Source organism: Sparus aurata, chromosome 8 (genome assembly GCF_900880675.1).
Source record: "Sparus aurata chromosome 8, fSpaAur1.1, whole genome shotgun sequence".
Lineage (NCBI taxonomy): Eukaryota > Metazoa > Chordata > Actinopteri > Spariformes > Sparidae > Sparus > Sparus aurata.
The window spans coordinates 3,265,039-3,277,619 of record NC_044194.1 but is presented as its reverse complement, the minus strand read 5'-3'; the positions used below and the strand labels follow the sequence as shown (position 1 = coordinate 3,277,619).

The window sequence follows — 12,581 nt, the reverse complement described above, 5'->3', positions numbered from 1 at the left end:
AGCGTTGAATGAGATGTTCTCAAGGTCACTGGATTAAATACAGCTCGGTGAAATGTCGAGAGCGAGAGCAAACGCTATCTCGACCTGAGCGGGAGCTGCGTTGTCATCACTAGACGTTTAAAGCACACTTTGATAGAAGAGTTATTAAATCAGTCACTGGGATTAGAGTTATTTCACACCAAGTTAAAATGTATATGCGAGATGTTCACACAAGCGCAGGATTTTCATCTGGGTGTTCTCGTTGCGTGTTGCAAACCAAAGACGTTGAGGTAGGACTTGCTGTTTGAAACATTTCGATAGCGGTACCAATACCGAAACCTCCACCTCACTGCTGGTTGCTGAGCAATAACCAATTAAAACATTATCATCCAACCACAAGGACGCTGCCGGACTCGATTGTTGAGCAGCTGTGTGAAAAGAAAACAACATTAAACATCAGGGATTGTACACATTTTTGTCTCAGAGTTACTTTTTAGCATCTGAGTTACAGAGTATCACAGTTAGGATTGGGTTTCCAGAGTACACTTTTTACAACCTGGTTTATGCTATAAAGTATTCTCAAAAGATCCAGTCCCAACTGTAAATATTAAAAACCCAGATCCTAAGAAAGTTTATTCTAAAACACCAATCCTCACCCTGATGATAGCATCTAGTTTTTGGGTTATTGCATTTATGATCCGGTTTTTGGAGGATTGGTTTGCTCCCCATCCAGCACGTGTCCTTATATCCAGCATCAAAGATGTGTTGTGTCCCAGTCTGTCTTCAGCGTGTTCGACCTGTGATCACGCCTGTGTGTTTGCACTCGTTTACTTGAGCCCGGATTAGCTGAGTGTGAACTCTGACATCTAAAGCAACAGAGAGACAAACACTGATGGAAAGGAAGAAGCATGTGACATGAGTGAGAGTGAGAAAACTCTCACCTGAAGTGTTAAAATTAAATTAAGATCGGGCTAATTTTAGATTCTCCTGTCACTCTTTACAGTACAGTAACAGTGACAAGTTTAGTCAGGAAACGTAAACGCTGATTTAAATATAATTGTTTGAAGATCAGTGATGCAGTTTCTCTCGAGTCTCTGTCAAAGGCAGTGCCATATAAAATGTGTGACAAAACACTTTTTTAATGAAGTGCTGTCATGTTGCAGCGATGCTCTGCTCTACATCCTCTTCTGCAAATCTTAGAAATCATGTTTGTTGGATCCAGACCCAGAAAGACGTCACATCGTGTTAATAGTTGTGTCAGTGAAAAAGAGAATCATATCACAATGTTAATATCTGTAAAAACCATCGCACTATGATATTTTTGTCCTAATTTTGACGTCGGGCAAATACTTTAAAGGAAAAGTGCACCAAAATTGTCGTTATTCTCTCTCTGCCATGCTGATGGACATTTGAGTGAAAAAGATTTCTGCGTCGTTTCATTCTCCTAAACAACTGAAGTAGCTTGAGACTCGTTTTAAGATCCATTATCGAATCCTCCTGAAGCCCAGAGATCACAAACTGATTTGAAAAAGATATCATTTACACCCTCTTTACACAGGTGAGCTCATGTACCCACGTCAGGCAGGCGGTGTGCTAATTCTTTCAGTTTGGCAGCTACAGTGACGATGTCGGCTTTAAAAACAGTGTTAATAACATCGTTTTCACATCAATTTTAATGATCGTTTTACTGAAAATTGAAAAACATCTTTCATGTTTTGTAGCTTCAATAACTGACAAAGATGTTGATCAATGAAGCCAAAACTGCAGGCGTCAAACTGTCATTCAACAAACCTGTGATAAACAGACATGTTTTTGCAGACGTGTTTAATTCACCAGATGAATTTAACTTGACTCAGTGTTTCATGTATCATCTCGTTTCATCACAGCCTCTTCATGCCTTTTATTACGTTTTATCAGCTGCATGTTTATATATGGATATCTGTACTTTTATGATGTCTGTGCACTTCACTGGGCTGTCGCTGTAACACAAACACATCCACTGTCTATTTTGGAGCATCTCAGTTTGCTTATTTTTGCTTTATTGGAGGTAATTACACTCACTTCTCTTCTTTTGGCCTTTGCCCCAAAATATTTCTGATCTGTTCAGTGAGATGAGATCTCGTGTGGCTGACATGAGGCTCCACACAGACGCACAAACAAATCTAAACACTAAATGCTGAAGTGGAATCCATTCAAAACACACAAAGCCTTTAACTAAAGCTCACAATGATGCATCATGGGTAAAAATGTCCCTTTTTGATTGGATTTTTTTTTTTTTCTCAAAGGTGTTTCTTAACACCCGTCAGTCAATTCACCTCGCAGTTACACAGTGTGACACACAGTGAGAGTCTCTCTGCTAAAGAAGTGTTTGAACAGGAATATTTCCTCCAATTACCCGACTCCTCCGGTGAATCATCAGTGATATTGTGTGAAATCGACTGAGTCGGTTCTGGGAGAAGAAGGCCATTAGGAGAGAAAGGAGCCCATTATGATGAAAAGAGAAGCTGAGAACAAGAGAGCGAGGAGGAGGAGAAGAGTGCTGCAGTGTGTGTGTGTGTGTGTGTGTGTGTGTGTGTGTGTGTGTGTGTGTGTGTGTGTGTGTATGTGTGTGTGTGTGTGTGTGTGTGTGTGTGTGTGTGTGTGTGTTGCCTTCTTCCATCATGGATTCTGTCAGAAACAGACACAGCTGATGAAACATTTAGTATTTTAACGGTTCTTGTTTAAGGAAGGAAAGAAATCTTCTGCAGAGTTAATCAAAGCAAAAACACACGTCGGTCTGTCACTCCTACACTCCCCTCATCAGCAGAAACACCAATAAATCTGCATGCACACTGAGATGATGAGCATGGAGATCACGGCGCACCGTGTGCTGCTAGTTTTATAAACACGGATGTACCGTCACGCCTGGAACATATGTCGCTTCTGCATGATGCATGACATCAAGTCCCAACTGCTTGTGACGCAAGCTACCAACACTGTGGTGATGCAAAGTTGTCCCTTCAAAGATCCCACAAAGTCAATATAGCTCTTTATATATCAATATCAGAATCAGGCCCAACAGTGGGGAGAATTTAGAGTTTTTAACTTCCTGGAAAATCATTAAATATACGGATGACTCTTCCTGCACTCAGGAGCATTTATTCATTTGTTTATGTTCTGTTGCATTTTTCATTTTCATCTAATAAACACTTTTTTTATGAAGATGTCATTAGACGTATAAAAAGAAAGTATTTCACCAGGGGAGAGTGCTAAACAGGAGCTGACCTCACTGTATAAAAACCCACCTGTTTTCAGTGATTTGGGGGAAACTGGGTCATGTTTTAAGGAGAAAATATTTCCTGGTTCTCGCTCTGTTGCCTGAACACCTCAATGAACGGCTCCGGACGGCGAGGGAGGATAGGCACAGCGTTCCTCTCTCCTGACTCACCTCCACGATGCCAGGAGACAAACTTAGCAAGAAAACAGCCTCAGTCCTCGGAGGCTGTGTGATGTCCCAGTCCGGCAGTGTTCACTGGAAGCTGCCAGTCCGAGGCGAGGCAGCGTCAGTGACTTGTTGGTTACGGTGTCGGGGGGGTGAGGGGGCCAATAGTACATTCTGCACTATTGGCCGCTGACTGGTTGACCGTGATTAATCCAAATATCTCTGCTTTCACTGTCAGTTCGACTCGGGCCCCAGCGGTAATGGCTGTTACTAATCTGCAGAAATAAGACTGCAAAGGGCTTTCACCAAAATGAGAAAGAAACTTGGTGACCACCTGCAATGTGAAGACCCTCAGTAAAGGGTTTGAATGCTCAGACAAAAGTGCATATCAACAATAATTTACCCCCATTAAACGCATTAATGTCCAATGTCAGTGCTCGTGGACTTGAGGTCATTATAAGAGTCTGAGAGGGCTCAGCCCAGAAGGGAGGATGTTTGGATTCAGGCGGTGTATTTCATAAATGCTTCCTTTGTTTTCTTTAATAGCCACATCCTGAAATATTGTGGAGAAAATCTGAGCCATTGATTCTCGTGTTCACATCGTCGCCGTGATCTCCTCAGCCTGTGTTCAGCTCCGACAGCTTCCGCTCATTATCTCATTTTTAGCACTCACGCTCGACCGAGTAGACATTTCCATGTCATTGAATGTTTTTGGGGGGTCGAGCGCTAATGCAGCGCGCTCTTTACTCCCACACTGTTTCCTGTTTAGTGAACACAGCTCTGTCGGCCCGCGGGCTCAAATCTCCTCCAAAAAACCACCGACCGCAACAGAAATGCTGCTTCTCCTGGCGCTTGAGAAGTCAGCAGAGCATCACTCAAACAACCGCGGGTTCAGATTCACGTTCACACCGACGCTTCATTACACAGCTCTCGTCTGTGTGGAGCTTCATCCCATGTACAGACCATTTATATAGATAACACAGCTTTGGTCAGATTGCTCTGTGTGTGGATGTGAGTGGGTGTAATGTCTAATCTGAGGATTAGCTTTTTATTTTTCCACCTTTGTCAGAATGTTGGCCTGTGTGTTATTTGCACCATCAACCATTTGATAAAAAAAAACCCAAACGTGTTGATGTTAAGGGTGAGAAAAATAATCGATTCTTAGATGAATCGCGATTCGGATGTGGAAAGTTCTGAACCGATTCAAAAATGTCAAAAATCGATTTTCTACACGTTAATTAACAACGTAATGTTGACGGAACGCAAGAGGCGGAACTCGGAAGTGTGGAAGTGCAGCGCCTGGACAGTCGATGGCGTGCACACAACAAAAAACATGGGATGTCTCGTGAATGTCTGTACTCACAAACAACTCATGGGTGGAACAGTCTGAGGCATTTGTTCACGCCGAGCGGCTCGAGAACAGCTCGGAGACCGCTGTTGGCTGCTAGCTGTGGCGTAGAGTACGCAGCGTCCAGGTTAACTTGTGACACCTGTAACTAACTATCAGGTATTTCTGTCATTCTGCACTGCGTTCAAATGGTTACTTAAAGCCATCGTTCCCAGCTGCATACATCGTTATTAAGCTGAATCCAAGTAGATGCGAAACTGTACACTGTCATACAGCCCACACAGTATGTTGAAATCCAGCCCAAATTCAGCGTGAGGTCAGTCAGCTGTGGCAAAGTGTGAGACGTCCAGATCAACCTGTGATACAAACACCTGTATCGACCGTCGACCAGCTGCAGCTGTATTAATGTACTACATATATGCTGCTACAGGAACACTTTTCTTTTCCTTTTGGTTCTTTGCAAAGCTGGATGTGTGCTAGCAAATGTAACCTTCCAGTTGACTGGAAGACTGGTTGACTTTTTTTAAATCATGCATGGAAACAGTAAATTAAAAAATTGCTGCATCAAGCTGCATCGAGAATCAGTTTAGAAACGAATCGTTGACCTCTGAATTCTAATCGAATCGAATCGTGAGGTGCCAAGAGATTCCCACCCCTAGTTGATGTAGAGTAAAACTATCCACATCTGCTCACCGGTTTGAGTGATATATTCTGCTGCTGAAGGTTTTTTACATTTTGAACGACAGGATCTGGCGGCCGTCTGCCTCCACAGTGGCCTGGCCGACCTCCTCGACCTCCTGCTTCTATTATTCATGAAGAGAGATAAGCAACCAGTAAACTGAGAGGCACAGCACAGATCCTCTCAGAGCACAGCAAATAAAGCAGTGGTTTATTTAGTGCTTTAGTCATATTGAGTTTTGATGAACAAACGGATGTCAAAATAAATCCCACTCAAATACACAGCAGGAAGTCCCACTGAGATCAAGATCTCTTTTACAAGAGAGACTGAAGAACAGAATACATACAGTGGATACAACATGACAACAAGAGAGTTCAGACACGAAGCAGTCATCACACATGCCAACTGAAATATATCTCAAATATTCATATCTTTCATACTCGGAGGAGGAAGTTTATCCAACTTCAGTTCCTCTCAAAGTTCTAACTAACCCTCTTTTGTATTCTGGTGTCCTTGTTGTGAACTTTACACTAAACTAAAGCTATAATCAGACCAAATCAGGCGTTGCAGCGATCACTGGTGCCGAAATAGAGTCGACCAAGACTTTTTTGTCCTTTAACTTTGAGGTGTTATTGTTTGAAGTGGTAACATTAAAGGTCTCACAGTTGTGGTGTTCTGCCACTGACATCCAAGCTTATGACTTCTAACATCGCTCACTTGCACTTGTGTTACCGGCCAAGCCCCGTCAGGAAGGACTCGCTATCAGCACCATTGTTGTGTGAGATTAATTTGAGACAGTTCGCTGCTTAAGAATAAAGTAGCTGAATATTTTCTCTTTTCAGCGTTGCACTTGTAGACTGTACCTGAACCTGACCGCCAGCTGCACTCAATGATCAGTTTAAATTGTCGTTTTGGTGAAACTGCTCATGTCTGGAAAGGAAACATAAACAATCACATTAATAAGCGGATCAGATTATTGATCAGGGAATGTGTTTTGACGTAAGCAACAGAAAACTTGGAACCCCTCAGTGATACCTCCCCAGCCCAAACTCAGCTGGAGCTCTCGGTTTCCTCACTAGGCGATGTCATTAAACATTACTCACAGTTTATTCCCCCCACAGTTTAAATCAATTACCAGCGCTGTGTAGCATTGTTTGGTCCGTGAACTCCATCGGGATATTGCCCAGTTTGGGAGCATTATTCAAGGGGTGATTGATGAGTTCATGGCCAAAGATGTGTAGTTCAACGTGCAGTGATTATTATTGAGACGATTAAGTTTGAAGTGATCAACTTTGTGTGTTATGGGTAATTGAAAATTGCCATTCAGTACTCTCTGGGACACTCCAGCTCACAGGTTCAGAGTGGTGAGGCATCCACAAATGTGCATTCTAACTCATCCAGCACCTCTAGTCTATGTTGCCTCGTAAATTGAACTTTTCAAGGTTCAGTGGTCAATGATTTATTTGGAGCTCCACTTTTAAAACCAACAAGGACAGAAGAAGTAAAACTTTCTCAAATCAGCCATGTTTTCTGGCCACAGAATCTCCTGTGGTTGGGAGGTCAGCTGGTCTTAAATCGAACCATTATAAGAGCTAACAAATAAATATTGTGAACCAAATTATATACAGTGTACCTCACCTTAATTAAAGAGCACTTTGATGAATGTCAGACGGTATTATTTGACTTTTATAAAAAATATAATCTGGATTATTACATTTAAAGGATAATAAGTTTGTAAGCCGTCGTCTCTTGTCTGGATGGACTTCACTTTAGATTAATAAACTGATGCGAACCGCCGACCTGCTCATCAGGAGCGATGCCGGGCTTCCTAACCAAGACGCCGTACATTTCTATGCTCAGCCTTTCAGACATACACTCAAGTCTGGGCTCCGTTTCTTGCCCAAGGATACTTCAGCATAGATCAAACCACCGACCTTCTGATAAGTGGACGACACGCTCTACCTCCTGAGCAAAAGCCGCCCCGCCTCTAACAAGCTGAGAACCACTGAACTCTTCTTACCAACTTTCAAGGAGTCTTTAATGGAGTTCTTGTTCCTAAATGACCTGAAAGAGATCTGTGATATTTCTGTTCTTGTTATTGACTAAAATACAGACTGATATTGACCAGTGATGCACTGTCAGAATCTAGTAGTGATTAATGGATATAAAACATGACTGACGGATTGATGAAAATAGTCTGCATGTTCCGACCTTCATTGTTTTCTTAAAGGAGTCATCACCCGGAAATCGCAATTTCTCTCGTTAAATCATGCATATTGGTGTTGGACCTCTGTTGAAACTTGCCTGAAAAGCTGGAGTTTGAAAGTGGCTTATTTTTTTCGCTTTGGCTCTTTTTCCGAACAGGAATAGCGCACAGTAGTGCGCGTTCCTAAAGCACGAGATTTTGACTCTGCTCCTGTGGTGACGTTACCACAGGAGGCTACTTGCATATAGCATCGTCTCACAGCCGTCCTCAGCCAGAGTGAGCACGCAGAATCTGCTTATTTCTCTGTCATTTTCACGCCATACATCGTGACCACCAGCATTAAAACTCAGGTCTTACATGTAAAACACGAGTGTGAAAAGTAAGCAGGAAAAAAAAAAGATTTTACCATTCAGAGACGTCCTGCTGTAAACGTGTCTCTTCCACCGTCTCTGCCTCTTCACTCTCCCGTTCGGTTTCCGACTCCGGCTCGTACATAAATGCCTGAATTCTGTAAGGTTCGTCATTTAGTGTGTGCGCCATGACAGGGGGCTGTTTATGTTTTGGAGTCTGTGTGTGCATGCAGGCTCGCCCCCCATTCCGGCTCTGTCCTTCCTGCGGCCAATCAACGCGCGCCTCATTACATATTAATACAATGCACATCCGGACCGGTCAAAACCTCGCGCATAATCTCGCGTGAGAAAGTCGCGGTATGAAAAAGTGTCAGAACAAGCTCTATGTTTGATTTTAAAAAAAAAAAAAAAAAATTATAATAAGTTTTAAGAATTGATCCAAAGCGATCCAAGAGGGACTGGATATGTAAAAAACCAGGTGATGACTCCTTTAAAGACTTAGAGTGCAGTTGGGTATTTAATCTGAAATGAGGTGTACTTCAGTCACTCACATCCACTGTTCCCCATCGAGTTGATTTTCCAGCACAAAGAGCCCTGCTGTCGAGTTAGGCTGTATCTGTCTGGCTTTTAAAGCCCATTTCCTGCTGCTCCATAAAGAAGCCAGTGTGAAATGAACAGTTTCTTCTTCTCAGCGAGGGCACAAGTTTTTTGGCGGCTTTATTGAGCCTCACTCTGACGAGAAGCTGTGGAAGCCCAAAGCAATCTTTTGAATTTTAAGGAATCCCTTTTTACTGAGCAGCCGAGCAGCACTAATACCATGAGACAGCGGCAGCGGCGTCTTGGCTGTCTGGCGGTGGGCGGACGGTGGAGTGTTTAGTTTTCATACAGATCAAGTACTTACAGAAGCCACCACAGGCTGCTCCACTCTGTTCCCTCGGCCTCTTTAAAAAGAAAATGGTTTGTTTGCAGGAAAAGCTGCAGGGAGCCATTTCCTGTCAGACAGGCCGATCACTCTCGGAGCTGTGGACCTACGGTGTGTCCTAACCCCCCTGTGTACATGCTGTTGGTGATAATGTACCCATTATACTAAATGTAGTCTCAGCTGAATGATCTGATTGGTCAAAGAGCTCAAAAAAAGTCCCTCACAAAGCTGTAACGCTACCGCTGATTCTCCTGCTGGTGGTTGCTATGCCAACTGTTTTAGTAATGATCAAGCCGGATTTTCTTTCTCTCCTCGGTCTTTCTCCAGTAATCTTCTCTTTCTGATGAAGAGAAGTTTTTCTCTCTCTTGATTTACAGACCATACTATCAGGTAGTGTCTGTATCTTTACCCGCACCAAGGAGGTTGTGTTTTCCTCTGTGTCCATTTGTTTATTTATTTGTTTGTTGGGTTTTCAGTTGGTTTGTTGGTTTGTTGGTTTATCAGCAGGATTGCACAAAATCGCTGAAAGACTTTTCACGAAACTTGGATGGCGGATAGGTCGAGTGTATTTTTGTGCCTTGCATCTGTGGGTGAGTACAAAATGAGGACTGTTGAAAAAAGGCAATTTCAGTTTTGCTTTGTTATTTTTCTCTGTTGGTTTTTTTTCATCGATGCAGCTGCTGGCTTTGTAGGAAAATCCCTTCTGATTGGTTCATATTTTTCATCGTCTGCTGGAAATGGTCTTCACAAAGCCCAACACCAGACCTATTTGAAACACTGAAAAAACATGAATGTAGGGAGTGATTTAGTGCTCTGCAACCACGTCGTCCACAACAGCCTCCGCTCTTCTGGTTTCAGACTGAAGCTTTTGCAGGGATTGATCAGATTTGGACACAATAATACAACCTTAAAATCCACTGACGGGGGAAGCAAATCAAATATATCATTTTGTTATGATGCAATGTTCTCCATGGAGATCTTAGGCCCTGGTATTCACACGCACCACCCACCCAAACATAGTTGCAGACCAAATACACCCCATCATGGCAGCAACACTCCTCCTTCGATGGCAATGCCCCCTCCCAGCATGACAGTGTGCCCTAATGTAAGACCTCAAGATGTTGATCTGGCCTCCATATTCCCCAGAAACCAATTCAATTTAGTTTCCGTGCCTGACCATGTCCGATCCATGGAGGCTGCAGCGTGCAGCAAGCTCATTGACGTTTTCATCGGGTCATTCCTGAGCGTTCTGTGTAGTGTGACAGGCAGCATTGTCCTGCAGGGGGAAGCCACCACCATCAGGGGGTCCTGTTAGTATGAGAGTGTGTACTTGGTTTGCAAGGTTGGCGTAACAACAGATAGAACCACACCACACCACTCGCCTGCAGCAGCTTGCTCGGTGTGGGGAAGCCCTGACGAGTCGATTACCGAGTGCAGTAGAGTTCTGCAGCTCAAGGATGAAAATGTATGATTATTACTCCATGGAAAAGCAATCAAAGTTCATATGTGTCTTGCCTAGCATTTTATAACAGTTATTATCAAGAGCTGACAGGGAAAAGAACAGAATTGAGCATTTCTTACTGCACTCGGTAATTGATTCGTCAGGGCTTCCCCACACCGAGCAAGCTGCTGCAGGAGAGTGGTGAGTTGTGTTCACTTTTCAGTAGAAATCCAGCAAAGCTAGCAGATGTTTGATGCCTTGAACTATGTGGTTGGACCCTATTTGTACTGTTGCTGAAGTTTGGTGCTGTTCTGAGCAGTATTTGTGGCTATGAGTGGCTTTTTGATGGCGGTTTCTTGGTGGAGACATAGACTGCAGTGTATTGTTATCGTGTGTTTTTTTCTGAGGTTGCTAAAACTACATAAGCTAGCAGTCGGAAAACTTGATCTCTCGCGGGGGGGGGTCTTACACAGTGTCACGGTGTGTTAGACCATGGATTAAACTTGCGCCGGAATATCCCTTTAATGCTGTGGCTGATCAGTGTCTTAGTTAGGTCAGGTCTGGCCCACAGTCAGTGTTCCAGTTCGCCCCGGAGGTGTTGCACCTGTTGGAGGTCGGGGCTCTGCAGGTCATCAGAGTGGTAAATCCATTTAATCGACATCTCCTTGACTTCAGGACACACTGTGACCTCGGTCCTGTGGCCAGATGAGTCACGGTCCTGGTCTAAACTTTGTGCTGCTACTCTCAGTTAAAAGTCTACTCATTTTAATCACACCTGGCCTCTCAGGACTGCTACAGACGATTTAATATGTGAATACAGACAGGAAGCTCGGCCAGGTACACCACATGGCTCCTTCTTTATTCAAACTGCTGTCTGTCCTCTGGCGTTTCTTTCACGGTCTCCCAGCATTAGTCACTCTCTCAGTTCTCTCTACACCTGTTCCTGAACACAAATACTGCTAAACTCTTGTGTAGCTCTGAGAAAACACAGCCAGACTCCCAAGTACTTACTGTTGTTTTCCTCCGTCTCATTCTGCTAAACATCCAGGTCTCCGGAGATGCAGTAAAAACCAGAGTCTGGGATTCAGCAAACAAAAACACTGTCTGTTTGGTCTCATTGTTTGCTTCCTGCCACAGTGGGATTTATATGATCTTAATAATGATTCATACTCAAATAGAATGTTTTCTTATGTGCTTAGAAAATGCTGCGGAGGATCTGAAACAGAAAAAGAGGAGAGTGCTACTTTTGGCTTCGTTGTGTTAAATTTAACTTCATGGAAAAGAAGATACTGATCACATGACCCATACAAGATTTAAAGAGGTCAAATGGTGCTAATTTTCAAGTTCATACATTTGTTCGGTTGTTGCACATGCCAGTTACTTAACAGGCAGGATGTAGCCAATCAGAGGCAGAGTATGGCGGGTCATGCCGACCAAAGTAGTGTGATTGAAAATAACACAGCTACAGCTGGTAATGACGACTGCGGTCCAGCCGTATATATTTGATAATAACTAAACATATATATATTTATATAACGCCTCTTACATAGTGACTCACATATGTTATGGAAGTAAAGACTCGACTCGACCAGGCGTTTCAGGCAGAGCAGGAATGTTTTCTGCGGGAGACAGTAACTCCCTTTGGCGTGGACTTTGGGCTTTTTTAACTCTGCAGACATTTCACATACACAAAAATGCTTCAAAACACAATAAAGGAAAGGCAGAAGCCCAAAAAGCATCATATGACCACTTTAAGATACTTAAGATATTTAAGAATCTTAGGACACAGAATCATCTGTATGTTTCATGTGGTTGCCTGTCGCTCAAACCTCCAGGAGAGAGTCAGAGACTAAGGATGGAAATAAGGACTTTTCACTGTTTAAGTTTTATTTCGATATTTAATATTTTGCCATTCTCTCACTGAATATCCTCAGATGATGAAATGAAACCAAGTGAACTTTAACTTTTGATGTCTTGACACACATACGGCAGAGCTCCTGCCGTTCGCCAGTTTTGAAGTAACATCCAGTTATGTGGGCATAATTCGAGATTAAAGTATAACACCAGATAATCAAATGCTTCCGTGTGAGTGGGGGTGCAGCTCTCCAGTCCTCCCAGTTCATCTTTCAACTCTTCATGTGGATCTTCAGAGGAGGAGAGGCCTCGGGAGATCAGCCGTTAATCCACCCTGACACTGACTCAAACTTCACTCAGTATACGGAGAAAATGGATTTA

At 43.2% G+C, this 12,581-nt stretch overlaps 1 protein-coding gene across 1 annotated transcript in view; it reads left to right on the top strand.

Moving 5' to 3' along the window:
- pot1 (protection of telomeres 1 homolog) overlaps nt 1-12,581 on the top strand; it is a 53,386-nt gene that overhangs the window by 33,379 nt on the left and 7,426 nt on the right. The window lies entirely within an intron of this gene.